The following is a 15,055-nucleotide window of genomic DNA, read 5'->3' as shown; positions in this document are numbered from 1 at the left end:
GAATTGTGCATCACTAACCAGAAGGATGCCAGCCCACATGTGGAGTACCAGCAAATGTACCAAAATGTTTGTAAGGGGAAAAGAAACTGCTGAGAGGCCTCAAAAAGTCTGGATTAACCAATGAGTTTCCATGGGAGCCACATCCTATGGGACAATGAAGAAATGTGACACAACTACATGAAAACCTTCCAGAGAGATGAAATCAGGATGATTACGTTAGTGAACTGTCTCATATTTTTACCACAGACTGCACAGAAAAAACTAGCAGGGTTTTGTTGTTGACTTCTGCAGACAATTAGAGCATGAGCAAGATTTTTGAGATGGCTCTTATGTTTTTTCTTTTCTTTTTTTTTTTTTTTTTTTTGAGTAGAGCCTTAAAACATCATTTATGTAGATAAGTACGAGGAGGGAAAAAGGGAAAGAATTAATTCACATCTACTGACCTAGGCATCTAGCTTTCTGCACAGCAGAAAAGGTTTTTTAAAAAGGTGAGTTAGAGCAGGAGTGTAATCTAGCTCCCTAAAAGAGGCGTTATTAGCCTTTAATTTATGTGCCATGCCTCCTTCAAGATACACCCTCATTAAACAAAACAAACAAACAAACAAACAAAGAAGGCCCTGATTATACGGTTTGCTCCTGGAATTTGTGCTCAAAAGTGTATTCATTTAGTGAACATCATCTTTCTGTTAGGTGGTAAATATAAAACAGACTTTGTTCATTTACATATTTCTGGTTTATACAATATTTAACCAAGACTGGATACAACAACCATGAATAACTGAGGCAAAACAAAACCATATCTGTATATTCAAAAACATAATTAAATACATTTCCATTGATACTTACTTTTTTTTTTTTTTCTCACTGTGAGCAATTTAACAGGAAAAAGACTGACACAACTGTACCAGATTGATTTAAGTTATTCATTTGTTCATTTTTGAAGGAAAACTGTTCTGCTTAAGAAAAATTAGAGAGAAATTCTACAGGTCATTTAGGGATCAAAGAAAATGGACAGAGAGGGCCAGCAACATTCATTTTGGTCTCAAATTAGCATCAATACTGAAGAAACTGCCAAGGTTTGTTTCCTATGCCAGAAACACAGGCCAGTTCCTATTCATGGAATAGGAAAAGTTAAGTCAGTGCAGCAAGGCCAGCCAACTATCTTACCTTGGGCAGAAGTTGTTCTAGACTGTAGTTCTAATTTATTTGGGCTGTAGAATACTTTACCTACCCCGTGCACTTGTACATAAAATCAGTTCTTCCTAAGGAAGTTAAATGTGATGGCATAGGTTGCAGATGATTGAGCATGATTTCAAGCATTTGGCAGCAAGGACTGGGTTTAGACATGCAATTTCTACTCCACATCATCAAAACAGTTTGCTGCAAAACTGTGTTAACATAATAAATCACCTATTGAAAATGCTGCAGGCACTGATCCATATATTCAGCATTATCAGGTATAAGAAGGCACCAAGAAAGACTGGGTCATCACCTGCTGACATTTTTACTTAACTGAAAAGCGATAAAATGAATGGTTGCTATGTTAGGAGATGACATTAGAGGAACTAGGGATTTGGAAAAATGTAAAGAGCTTTAGTAGGCCAAGAAAGAAGTAAAAACAACCTTATCTGAGGCCTCAAGAGTTACCATTACTTCAAAGTGAGACATAACAGTTGGACTCATTGATCTTAAAGGATTTTTCCAAACCTAAATGATTCTGTTATTCTGTATTTACAAAGGCAACAATATGACAATCCGCAATTACAGTCTCAAAGCATGTCTACTTTGCTGAAGTTGCTATTTCATTTCAACTGAGAAGCTGGAGCACGTTTTCCATCTCCAAGAAGTGAAGTGGGCAGCAGCGTGAAAATTTTCTTCTGGTCCAGGAGTCCTCCAAGAGGGAAGACACAGAGCAGACCAAGACTAACGTACACACAGATAGTACACCACCAGAAGGAACAGATGTCCTGCTGCCTGACAACAACACAGCTAGCTGCTAACAGCTATCACAGGGAGAGTGGTAAGGCTGGGACGCAGTACGAAACAGCTCAGAGATCACTGGGGCTGCATTAAGAAATTGAGAGAACTCTCTTCTGTAGCACAAAGACAAGTGGAAGCAGACAACAGGCACAGCAGCTGAATGTGGAGGACCTTGTTCAAGCCTGAGCCCACCCCCTCGCTGTGGGGATACACAGACAAGCCAGCTCAGGGCTGCTAGCAGCACAAAGGTCTCTGCGGACCAACGCAGCCACTAAGGACTCCACTCCCTCCTGGATTTGGACAGAGGAAGAAGCAGTCATGGGACTCCATGTAATCCTAAACACCATGACCCACTGCATATGTAACTGATGAGGGAAGAGCATCGTCACTTCCCTCAATACACATGCATCTGAAATCACAATCTAACTTGTATATAGGTGAACATAAAGGAAAAGGTAAGCTGCACTATAATGAGGCTGTTTAACAAGATACAAAACTAATCATATTGGGTCCAGGGTTTTTGGGGGGCACATTTTTTCCGCACTGCAGTAATAAGCATTTTTCAGAAATGTACCTTAAGTTCTTTTTTGCAATGCTTTTCTCTAAGCTGTCTGCCGATTTTTCCCCTTAAATCATTGACTTCACTTACCTTTAGCATAAATATTTCTCTGAATGTAATTCAAATAAAAATCATTTAAATTTACTGACCCATGAAAAATATTTCCATAATTTAATCAGGAATAATAATTGTTCCTGAAACTGTGAAACGCCTCAACTGCAATTTTCCATGTAATGAACAATAAACTTTTATATTCAATACTAATGAAGTGTATATTCACCAAGGCATACATTTCTAACCACATAGTTTTGAAAGGAATGACATTTTTAAAAGCAGTTACACTCCACACTAATTAACTTTGAGAACATAAACACTCTCCAAAGTTGCAAAATGAGACAATTATAGAATAATATGTTGTAACATAACAGTTTTTCAGCTCTGGAGATTTTTTTTATTCTTGGAGCATAGGGATGAACACTACAAAGCCAATCAGAATTACAAAATGTATGCTTTACATTTTAGCTTAAACTTCTGGTGTTTGCAGAACAGTGTGTTGAACTGCTGTTCCCACAGCTGTAAAGCTTTAAGACTTAAGAAAGCATTGAACCAGAGTCTGTCTTCACATAATTGGAGTGGCACAAAGTTTTGTTTGGGGGTGTTCATTTAAAACACAAAGCCCCATCTGACAAACCCCAGGTTATTCCCCACTTGATAAAAGTGTGGGATTGTTCATTACTACGTGACATATAATTAACATGATGATTGGCTCTATACACCTTATACGCAATGAACATTTTTTTTTTTTCCTTTTAACTACCACTGTTTAAAATTGCTAGGAGGAAAAAAAAAAATAAATACATCCACTGATGGAATTTCCAAATCAAGAGGTCCTTGAGATTCCCAAACAAGCCCCAAAAAAGTAACAGACACTCTTCTCTTCATAAAACATTCACAATAGCAGAGGCCCAGCTTACAGCTTTTAATTGCTGCAGCACTCACACTTCAAGGCAGGATGCAGTGAGGCCATACAAAGGGATCCCACAGCTACTGCTCATCACGGACTAATGAATCTTTTCCCATGACAGGTACAGACCTCCAGACTGGGGTGGAAGCCAGACTGTCAGAGGAAAAGTCCAGTGAATCTGCAGCAGCAAAGCCTCAGTGTGCAAAGATCCTGCAACAGTCTGGAAGACTTACCATTATGCAGGTATGTTATACCAAATATTTTGCAAATCCCAGTGCATAGCTACCTGTCATGTTTCAGTCAAATCTATGTGCTATCAAAAGCATACACAAACCAAGATGCTGTCAGTCTTTAGGTTGCTTCCTGAAGGCAAATATGCCTATCAGACCTGAGGAAATTTTTATTTTTTTCTGTCAAAACCTTCTTTAGTCTATTGAGTAGTTCAATACCTTATAGGCATTTGAAGGGGATGTGGAAACTTTCTCCAACTCTTTTGTTGGTTGCTGTTTATTAAACATAATTTAATAATTCTGACTAATTCTTAGTAATTAATGAATAATTTCACAAATTCTATTTGAAAAATAGCACAGGACCCTGGATACATTTTCTATTTATCCGCAATGTAACTTTTCCTCTCATTAGCAAGAACCAAGTCACCAGACTCACTGTCGGAGATAATGCAGAGAGATACGACTTCCCCAGAGCAGCACAGATCTTTTCAGTCTTTATTTACTCAGAAAACATAGGGACCTCTGATTTCTCACACCCTTGCCACAAGACAGCATTGGCTTTTCCTCAGTCTGAGACCTATATAAACTTCTAGCTTTCCTTCTATTTTGATAGTTTCTGAAACACAAAGTCTCAAAAGATTTTAAAAGCAGGATTCTTCTCACCTCACTTCAAATGTGACTGTATGCATGTCTGTGTATGAACCAACCAGTCATCTGAACAGCCCCTTTAGCCAACAGAGGGAATAAATACTTCCAGATTACACATTTGACCTATTTTAAAATCCAAATTAAGCAGAGATTAGTTGTGTGCTAGATGCTTCTTTTTTCTATACTGACCATGAAGACAGTCTAAATGACAGATGAATCTCACCATGTCTAACTTTCATTTTAAAAGAATACGATCCCTACAGACATATTTTAAAAGAGTTGTTGTGTGGGTCTCTCCATTAAGTCTTCCTTTCAGTCACACTGAGAAGAAGAGATCCCAAGTGAAATTTTTTTTAACCAAACTTGTCCTTAAAGAAATCACAGATTCTGGTCAAGAAATAAAAAAATAAATCACAAAACAATGATGGTTTCTATTAATTCTTTTGGTCAGAAAAATAAAATCTTGTTCTCTTATTCTCTGAAGAGAACATTTCCATTTTAATGTTTTTCTAATGAAACTTTTTGTATTCAAAGCCACATTTTATTTTGAAATTTTCCTGCATTTTAATCACAAAACAAACGCTATTGAAACAAGACAACTAAAAAATCAACAGCTCTAGTCATAAGATCATGTTCCACATTCAGGCTGTTGTCCTGCCACAGAACAGAATCGCCTTTGCAACTGTACCCTGCTATCCTCCAGCATCTTACCTTGCATCTCAGGGCAGTGGCCCTTGCAAAGGTGGAAGTTTTTGCATTACAATTTGCCTTCCTCTTCACCTTTTGGCTCATCCCTAGGGTATATCTGATGGGTGGTAATCCACCCTAATTAGCCTACTGGGAAAACAACAGATAGCTTGCAAGCCTTGAAAGGCTTGTTCAGGAAAGTCAACATCTCTGGCAAAGAGTTTACTGTGTCTCCAGTCAAGACAAAAGGAGAGATTGGATCACCATAATGAACTTTAATTTTGTATTGCTCTAAAAGGATAAAATGAGGGTGAATTAAGGCTCTGAAATCTTTTAGCACAAGAGCAAATGAAAGTTTTAAATTATGCAATTTTTTTCTGTCAACTGAATAAGCACGACTTTATAAGCATGATTTAATCCAAAAAACAGATGCACTCTTCCCTTAAGACAGAAATCTAAGCCAACTGGCTTGCATAAGTGTTTTCTGTGCGTGATTATTGGACATGGCAGGTTGAAAGAACCAAGAAGCAGGATTTTGAGCCACGGCAGGAGATGCAAAGAACAGAGGTCCAAATCTTCACAGGAAATAAAAGCAGGCAAGAGAGAGAATAGTGAGGGAAGATATTCAGCAGTGTTTAATCACAGAGTTCAGGAATCTGGCTATGAATGCAGTGATGACATGTATAAGTGGCAGTCCTCTTTGTGTGACTTTGCTGCACAAAGACCATTGCAAGTTGTTGTGCATCATCCATAGCCATGGTTACAATTTTTACCTAGCAATGATTTCATTGTAATTAATAGATGTTCCCACTACATAAGGCAGAATACTGATGAGGAATTTGAAGGGCATACAATGGTTTAACTATCTTCCATTAAAGTCTCACTTTACATTGAACAAGTTGCATTCATCATGTTGCCTCCCTCTCAGTTTTCTATTACTTCTGATTATTGATAAACTGAGCTAACACATTTCCACTCCAGTAGATTTTTCTTTATTGTTTTGTGCACTGCATCTCCTGCCTTTTCAAGGCAGACCACAGGTAGAAGTAGGAGCCTATTATGCATTTATTTATCTTTGGTTTTGTAACAGAATAGATGTCATTCTGTACATGTTGCTGTAACCATGTCTCCAGCTTATTAACAACTAATTACAGAATGTCCTGCCTATAGTTGAAAAGCATTAAGTTAGATTTGATGCTAACATATTAGTGTATGCAAAATTTACTGCTGATTGAACTTTTCAAACTGTAAATGGCCCAAACAAATCACATTTTCTGTTGTCCTCATAACTGTCAAATTTTCAGCTGTGGCTTCATACAGAGGCTTTCAAACACATGGTCATTTTCTCATTGATAAGCTATTCTTTACAGTATCTACCAATTAGAAGACAAAATTATAGCAGTCATAATCTCACCAGGAAATGCAAAGGGATAAAAAGACAAAAAGAAAAAAGTAGCACGAGCAGAAATCATTGCCTGATTTTGAATCCTTAAATTAGTGTCAGCAATGGCTGTGGCATATAGACACTGATTTTTCTTTAAAAATTCAGCTCCAAACAATATTGTTGTCGCTGCCTGTTGAAGAGTTAGTGGCAAAACTCCTACCTATATTGATGGAGCAGGATCAGAACTAACAGCACCAAGTTGCCTAAATCAGATTTTGCCACCTCTCTTCACACAGAGATCACCCTGCATGTTTCTTCCAGCTGAACTGACTGGGAGGTTATGCATATGGGCATAATTGTCAACCCAATATATGTATTTTTTTGTCATACTGAACAGCAGTAATTGGTTATATTTTATCATTTAACTGTCCATTATAAAAAAAACCAAACCAAAACAAAACAAAAACAAACAATTTGCTTATTTATGGAGTCAAGCTTCAGATCTTGACAAAAATGAGTTGGAATAGGATTTATTATACTTAAATTTTTAGGATTTAAATGGAAGAATCTGCCTTCAGGAAAAAAATATCATCTGGGATTTTACTTTTAATTTTAAACTCAGTTATCTTAAACTTCAGTATAATGAAGAAAGGATGACATCCACAGCTAATTTTGGATTTGTGAACACAAAAGATTTATAGCTTGATAAGGTACAGAGGCCAAAATCTGGCCTACATTCCATCTATACAAATGTCACTGATTCAGAGGAAACAACAAAAGTTCTCCCTTCAGATTTATTTTAATTAGTGTTATTTTTCAGTTTTGGTATTTTGATATCACTTAATTTTGTCCTGATGTTTCCTGCTGCTCTTGAGAACTTCATAAAGTTTGTGATTTTGGTGCCCGGTTAAAAATCTAACCACACATTGGTGCTTTCCCTCTCTTTATTCCCATGTCCCTTGCACCCAGTGGAAAGGAGAGAAACCTGAGGAGCAGCAGATGAGGCAGGACTACAAAAAACAGGAAAGTGAAAGCTGGCTGCTGCCAGCTCCCCACCAATGCTCACTATATGAGAATTAGAGCCTGTAATCCCATTTACGTGCATATGGGTGCATATGCATGCATATGGATGACTGTAATGCCACTGATGAATAGAAATGTTTGTCTCACTCATGTGAAAAGACATCATCTGCTTTTGGCTTCAAAGTCAAGATGTCTGGTTTTAGCTTTGGTTTTATCAGAGACACCTGATGGATCTGGGCTAAATCCCACACTGGTAGATCAGCAGTATTTAGCTAACTTTTCTGTAGACCAGGTAGAGTTAAGAAAAACATTTAAAGTCATTACCAATGGTCTTAGAAGTTTTGTTAAAGTCTCTCTTTTTCCCTTTCTTAAGGAAAATAATGATATGCTGAGAACTGTTAAGAGATAATGGAAAAGTTCAAATCCAAGTTGTAGGACAGAGGAGATGGGCTAAATGCTATGCACAGAATAAGGACTCCTCTTTAATGCTGGCTGAATATTTACAGGTAACCAAATAAATAAGAGAGATGTTAACATAAATACTAACTTAAAGTTAAAAAGAAAACCAGGCATTATTTCTTCCATTCCAAAACAGAACTTTGAGTAATTGTCAGCTTTTGTGCATCAGCAAATAAATTTAACTATCTCTGAATATTTTCCAGTTATGACATGCCACAAAGTGATATATAACATTAAAGAATAGTTTGTCACCCCTTACCCCAGTTTTCATATTGTACAACTCAAAAGCCTTAACAAACAATTTTAAAGGCTGATATTTGTTTCTCAAAACCAGTGACTAAATTCAATGTTTTTCACTAGCTACAAGTCTAAAACCAGAAACTGTTGAAAACAATCAACTTAAGAACAATTTTATTTCCTACTTTCTTCTTGCTCTTAAGTACTAAATAAAACCCTACAACCACAATCAACTGTTTGATATTTTTTAAAATAAAGAATATAAACACTACCAGATTGTTAACTTTCTCCAAGGTTGGACAAGTACTCTGAGATGATGCTACATAGCATCTTTGCAGTTTAATATATTGACACATCCCTTAATAACACTTTTTTAGAGGGATGCTGACCTGCAGAGGAAAAAGGAGTTGGGGTTTCTTCTTAAAACTTGGAACATGGTGAACAGAAAAGGAAACTCTAATTTGATAATATTATTTGTTAGTCTTAAGCAAGCCATTTCATACATTATTGAAGAGGTCCAAAAGCAATTACAGAAACTTGACCATTTAAGCTATTTAAAACTCAACTAAGTAAAACATGAGAAATACACTATATGGAAAATGTGTGCAGAGGTAATAGAAAAAGAACCAGATGTCTTTGTAGGGCTTTATAGTCTTTAACTTTAGCATCAGTATGATAAAGAGCAACATAAAAACCCGTCACTGCTATGGCCAAGCAAGCATATATACACTTTCAGCACAGCCAAGATATGACATTTTTAGGAACATGGAGTTCATCCATTTTGTTCTTGTGTTTGTACATTTCTGTAAGTATAGCCAGGTTTTTGCAAGGCAGAACAAAAAGAGAAAGACCAGGAGGCTGAATATGCTGAGTGTAGTCTAGCAGAATATATCAGACTATTGGTTTCCCTCCAGATATATTTCAATGGAACCAGTGTTTGAATGGCCAAGTTTTATTGAGTTCCGTGATGTCAAACAGAAGGTCCTCTCAAGAAATTGAAGAAAATTCAAGAAATTAAGGATAAAAGCACTGACTTAAGTGTGATTGTGATTCTGGACAAATTCCTAGTGATAAATTCCTGTTGCAGAATGCATAAATTGACAAAAGACACATAGGGGAGGCTGAATGAAGATAAGCGAAATATTACAAAAGTAAAAAATTCATGAATGTGTACTTAAAAAAAAAAAAGTTTGCAACAATTATTATTACTAGGAAGTTTTTCATGGATATTTAAAAATTCCACTTAAATCATTGGACCCATTCAGGTACACAGTTCTGCTGGCAAACCTTATTAATTAGTGTAATGTTCAAATTCAGGAGCTTAATTTTTTAGATTTTGTAATTTTTTAATTATGATATATATGACTGTCCTGTTCAGGAACTACCAACAAACTACTGAAACATGTAAAAACCTTGTGCCCCTCCAAAAAGAGAGAGAAACTGCTTGATGTCACATTCTCCTCCTCTCTTTTAAACTAAAACCAAGGATTCTTACAGTATTAGATTTCACACAGAATCTGTCCTCAGAAAGAAATTAAAAGATCAGAATTTAAAACAGACACGCAGACTCTTCTTCTGCACCACACTGAAAGGCAATGGATAGAAGGAAGGAAATAATTCCTGTCCTAGTGCTGCTCTGATTACCATTTATATATCGCTTAGTGAAGTATCTGTCATACTTGACATAAGTTGTGACTGTATCAGGCAGTGATAGTAACTGAAATATCAGCTGCTGATTCATGAATCAACCACGTATTTTTGTCTCTATACTTTACAGAGGACATAAAAAAGCCCCCCAAACCCCACGAAACAAAAACGAACCAACCAAAAAACACACGTGAAAATTTTATGACAAATTAACTTCCCAGAACAAAATAGCAAAAATAGTTTCCATTAGAAAATACTCCTTGGTTTCTCCACACCTCAAAAAACATTTCAAGGATATGATATAAATATATAAATAACTATATAAATATATAAATATATCAAGGAATGGCAGGTGTACCCATGAAAAAAAGGTTGACTTCTGTCTCCAGTTCAAAAGAGGGACATTCTCAAAGCTATTGCCAACCCTGTGTAAAGTGTATCTGTTCTTTTCTATCACAGAACATAGCTAAACAGTTGGAAAGAATTGATGGAGTGTACCTTTTTTTAAAAAAATTTCTTGCCAGTTTTACAAATGCTAAGGTTCAAGAAATTAGATTTGTTTCTAGTTCTCCAGAAAAAAGGGATTTATGTAGAACTGATAAGGTTCCATCATTCTTGTACCACACTTAGGTAACCTCAGCTAAAGGCCTCGCCACTGCTCCATCTACAAGTGTAAACCATAGTTGCATATGATTTCACAACTGTCTCTCATTATCTTCTACCACAAAAAATCCTTGGGATGAATGTGCCATACTTACTTAATTCAGTCTTTTTTTTCCAGTTATGGAGAAATATAGAGCATCTACATACCAGGTTAAGATTCCTTGGAATGTTTGAGAAGAAAGAGGATGTACGTCTATAAATCATTTGAAAATGGACATGCACAGATGGTTTTAATTGACATAAGGACATGATTCATAACAGAATATAAGAAAAAATCTAGTGACTTTATTTTGGTCTACTGATTAACCCTCCTGCACAATCTCTGCATGCAACCAATGTTGGGATTTAGCATTTTAGGTACCCTGCTGACAAACTGTCCAGAATTACAAATGGCTGACACCTTCATGTCATATTAATACTTTCAAGGCAGAACCTACCAAAACAAAAAAAAAAAAAAAAAAGTTTTATATAAAATTAGTTTACTAGAGTTCTATCTAATGTCAAAGTTACACCCAGAATGTTAAAAATGCTCCAGAGAGTATATTGCTCTGGGTAATACACTACTACTGAGACTTGTGAGACTTGAAACTCTGCTTAATGTTAAAGAAGCTCAGTACTTCCTACAACACTGTTGTTTCTCACATGACTGCCAAATGTGACTTTTGGGCTGATGATTCCCAAAGCAGGGGGTCTGCTTCACAAGACTTCTTCTGGAGGCTCCAGCCAAAATAATTTACCTGTTTCTAAGGGACAGGGGAAAACAAGATTTTTGTTCTTGCTGAAAAAAATAAAATATTAATAAGCTTTCTTTATTAATTTGGTTGTGAAACAAAGCCTGGGATTAGGCAGGGAAGTTGTTCCATGTCAAGGATAGTCTTTCAACTACACCTGTAAAAATCTGCCTATACTTGGCCCACCCAGACTCCTATCAAGAAAAAAATTACTATTCAAGCAAGCCCAGCACGAACTGGAAGTTGAAATTGAACTGAAAATTTCCCTGAAGACTCCTCCTATTCTCAGCTCACTGTAACATGCAGCTGAGCGAAACATTTCCTGCAATTAAAGCATAAGAAGAGAACTTGTAATGACACTTTTATCCTCCGTGACACTTTGGCTTACTGAAGCAGGGAAGCTGTGACTGGATGCAGAGTCTGGAAGTGTGAGAATGGAGACCAGCTAGAGACTGAGAAGCAAAAACATTCTGTAAGAGGAATCAGGAGTGCAACTGGGCCTGCTTGGCCAAATACCAAGGATGGAAACGAATACAGCAGGCAGAGGAAATTGCCCAGTGGAAGCATGTGTGGGAGCAGAGAAGGGAAGGCAACAAAATGTTGCTACATCATTCAGGGGCAGGAACAGAGCTCCAGACTGCCAAATCAGTTTGTCATTAGGAGCAAATTTACCACTTACCTTACTCCATGGCATGTGGAGATATCTTCAGAGGTGTCTCCACCAACAGAAGCAGCATAAACCACAAGGTCATATAAGACATCTACCTTCCAGACAATGGGAAATAGGCATGGTAAATTGGTGCCTATTGGCAAAGTTGGGCTTAGGCTGCTTGAGTATTTTAAAATTCTGCAGCAGAGGTAGCGAGAGAATGAAATATCTCTGGGCAATGCACAAACCTGGTGAGACTAATACTCCCTTCTAAGCCAGCATCTTTTCTCCTCCCAGGGCCATGAGCAGATATCTAGGGAAGCATGAAGTAATATTTCCCCCCAATGCACTCTCACAATCTCCAGCAACATGGGAAACAGGATCTTCCCTGCCCAAATCCAGTGTATCCGTGCTGTGTGTTTCCTTTTACTTCAGTGAGTTTACTCTCTTACTTTCAGAAGCCAAGTCAATTTTAAGCATTCCCAGTGTCCCAGACGAGAGTACTCCTTTAGGTGAAGTTACACCTTTCAGTTGTTTTTGAGCCTGCTGCTGTCCAGTTGCATGTAAAGCCCCAGTTCTTATATTAGAAGACACAATGAGCAATCATTCCCTCTTCTTCTCCCTCACATTTATCAGTTTACAGACTGTTGTCCTTTTGTTTCCTAAATCATCTGCAGAGTTGTATCTATTTAATCACTCTTCACAAAATGACTCCTTATTGCCTTTCTTCCTCTTCCAGTCCTATAGCCTCTTTAACAGGCACAGCAGGTGAGAACACCAATCAGTATTAAAAAACAATTATATAAATGTAGACACAATGCACAAATATAAAACAGAGATTTGTATTTTTCTGAAAAGCTCTAAATAGATAAGCAAATGCTGGCCTCTTGCATCTGTGCCCCATATTCAGTGTTTTCATACAAATATTACAGATGAGCTCTGAAAAAAGAAATTTTGAAGGGGAGGGAAGATAAGTATCCTTCTGGAAAAGCCCCATAAAGGGAAGGTATTAAATGTATGGCCCAGGTTCAAGTAGTGAACAACAGAAGATGGTTCCTTTGACAAGAGAAACAAAGAAACAAAGTGAGCCTCCAAAATGAGAATAACAAATTTTAATTTGGTGCCAGAAATCTTACCAAGAATATCAGTGAAGCAGGAAGTACAATTACTCAAAGGTTAACAATTGTGTTCATTCTGGAGAGGTCAAACGGAGTCAGGGATAGTAGAGGGGCTATCTAGAATGATCTAGAATAATAAATAAAAGCATGCATTGTAAAAAAACTTTAGTGTGTTTGAAGGCACGAGCATTACTGCTAAAAAACAGAATACAAGGCTCCAAAAATGTAAGATATTTGTATGTGCATGTATGTTTCCTTCTCTTTCTCCAAACATACTCAGTGTCAATGAGGACCTGGCACAGAGCATATTGGGGTGACCTTACCCATAGCAATCCGTTCAGGAAACACTGACATCATATAATGAGATTTCAAATAATAGGGAGTTTTTCAAGGTATTCAAGTGGGGCAAACAAAGAGGCAGGTATTAGACACATTGAATCAAAACCTACTTAAACTGTTCGTCATTCCTGAGCATTAGCCCTTACAGGCCTTGCAATCATGCAGGACCATCATCCTAACAAGCCAAATCTTGAACAAGTAGTGCTAAAAGCATTTGAATGGGCCCTAGAGAGCCAGTATAACAACTCTTAGAGAAAGCAGATCAAGCAAAACAACAAGATTATTACAGATTCCCTAAACAGAAATTAAATGCTAGCAGAATACCTCACAACCCTGAAAAAATAATGATCTCCAAAACAGGCAGCTTTTCACCAAAAGGCCAGTTTAAATCTTCATCTGTTTTCAAGAGAGTTATGTACATTTTCCGTCACTGACAATGAGATCAGTCTTGGGTTCCAAGTGTAGGTCCAGAAGCCATTATACCAAACGACAAAAGCCATCGCACAAAAATTACATTGGTATGACTATTCTGGGTGCCAAATTTAACATCTTATATTTGGACAAAGTAATTTAGAGTATGTTTCCAAGTTACTAGAAGATAAATACATTTTTGAAAAGATAGCAAACAAATACCAAACACATCTTTTCCAGTATAAATCCAAAAGTTCATGAAGTTCAACTTCAGGAAATTTAATTCCACTTACATTGCTGATCCAAAATTTAAAAAGCTTTTTAAAAATCTTGTAGATAGGTTTGGAGAAAGTGGGTGTAGCATTTCAGCTGACATTTTACTGTTACTACAAAGGCCAGCATTTGGGGAATGATTTACAAAAGTGCAAAGAAGCACTTGGTCACTGTTAAGAGTCAGCAGAAGTTGACTACCTAATTCCACTGTGTGCTTTTAAAAAGCTTTCTAGATATCTAGCAACCTAGTGCTCCACACAGCAGCTCAAATAAAGGCTAGAAGACTATGGTGTAAATGTTGTCAGGAGGGGAAAAGGTTGGCTACTGCATGGCAAACTGCTGTGCTACCACTGTCCTCTGACAGAGGGAGCAGGATATAAAAGCCAATGGTGGAGTTCTTCCTCCACAAGAGCAAGCTGAATACTAAAATGGCAGGGAACTGTGGGAAAACACCGAAGTAAAAAAATAATAATCCTTGGCACCTTACACCTATAATACAAGCTCTGATAATACAGAAACATTGGAGTGGTACTTGTATTGTTTACAAACCAGGTGTTTTAAAGTGTATAGTGTCTCTAAATCGGGTCATACAATTTTATACAAACCTCTGCATAGAAGATAAATTAAATATATTACAGATCATGTTACATAAACTGTGTACCAGATGCTTTATATTTATTTTTTTTATTCTTCTATAAGGTTTTACTCATTCCTAATCAGATGTTTATATGACTAAAATTTGGGTTAACTTGAAATTATGTGTTTTATTTGAATTTTTGAAAGCGTGCAATGCCCATAGTTGTCCTGGCAGTATCTAAAAACTGAAGTCATTAAAATATTTTCCAGTCAAATAGGGAAGACAGCAAAGTTAAATGTACTATATGGCAACATTTTACTACTAGATATACTGTTATATCTGCCAGTTAAAATCCACTATCTTCTCATGCCACACAGGAAACAACATTGATCCTTCAAGCAGGATTATATAATACAAATAGATATACATCAATAATATACATCATGAAAAAATAAAATAAGTCAAGAATATATCAC

This window comes from Tyto alba, unplaced genomic scaffold (genome assembly GCF_018691265.1).
Source record: "Tyto alba isolate M040663 unplaced genomic scaffold, T.alba_DEE_v4.0 Super-Scaffold_23, whole genome shotgun sequence".
In the NCBI taxonomy this organism is placed as follows: domain Eukaryota; kingdom Metazoa; phylum Chordata; class Aves; order Strigiformes; family Tytonidae; genus Tyto; species Tyto alba.
The sequence above is the reverse complement of the archived record's forward strand: the minus strand, read 5'-3'. Positions refer to the sequence as shown.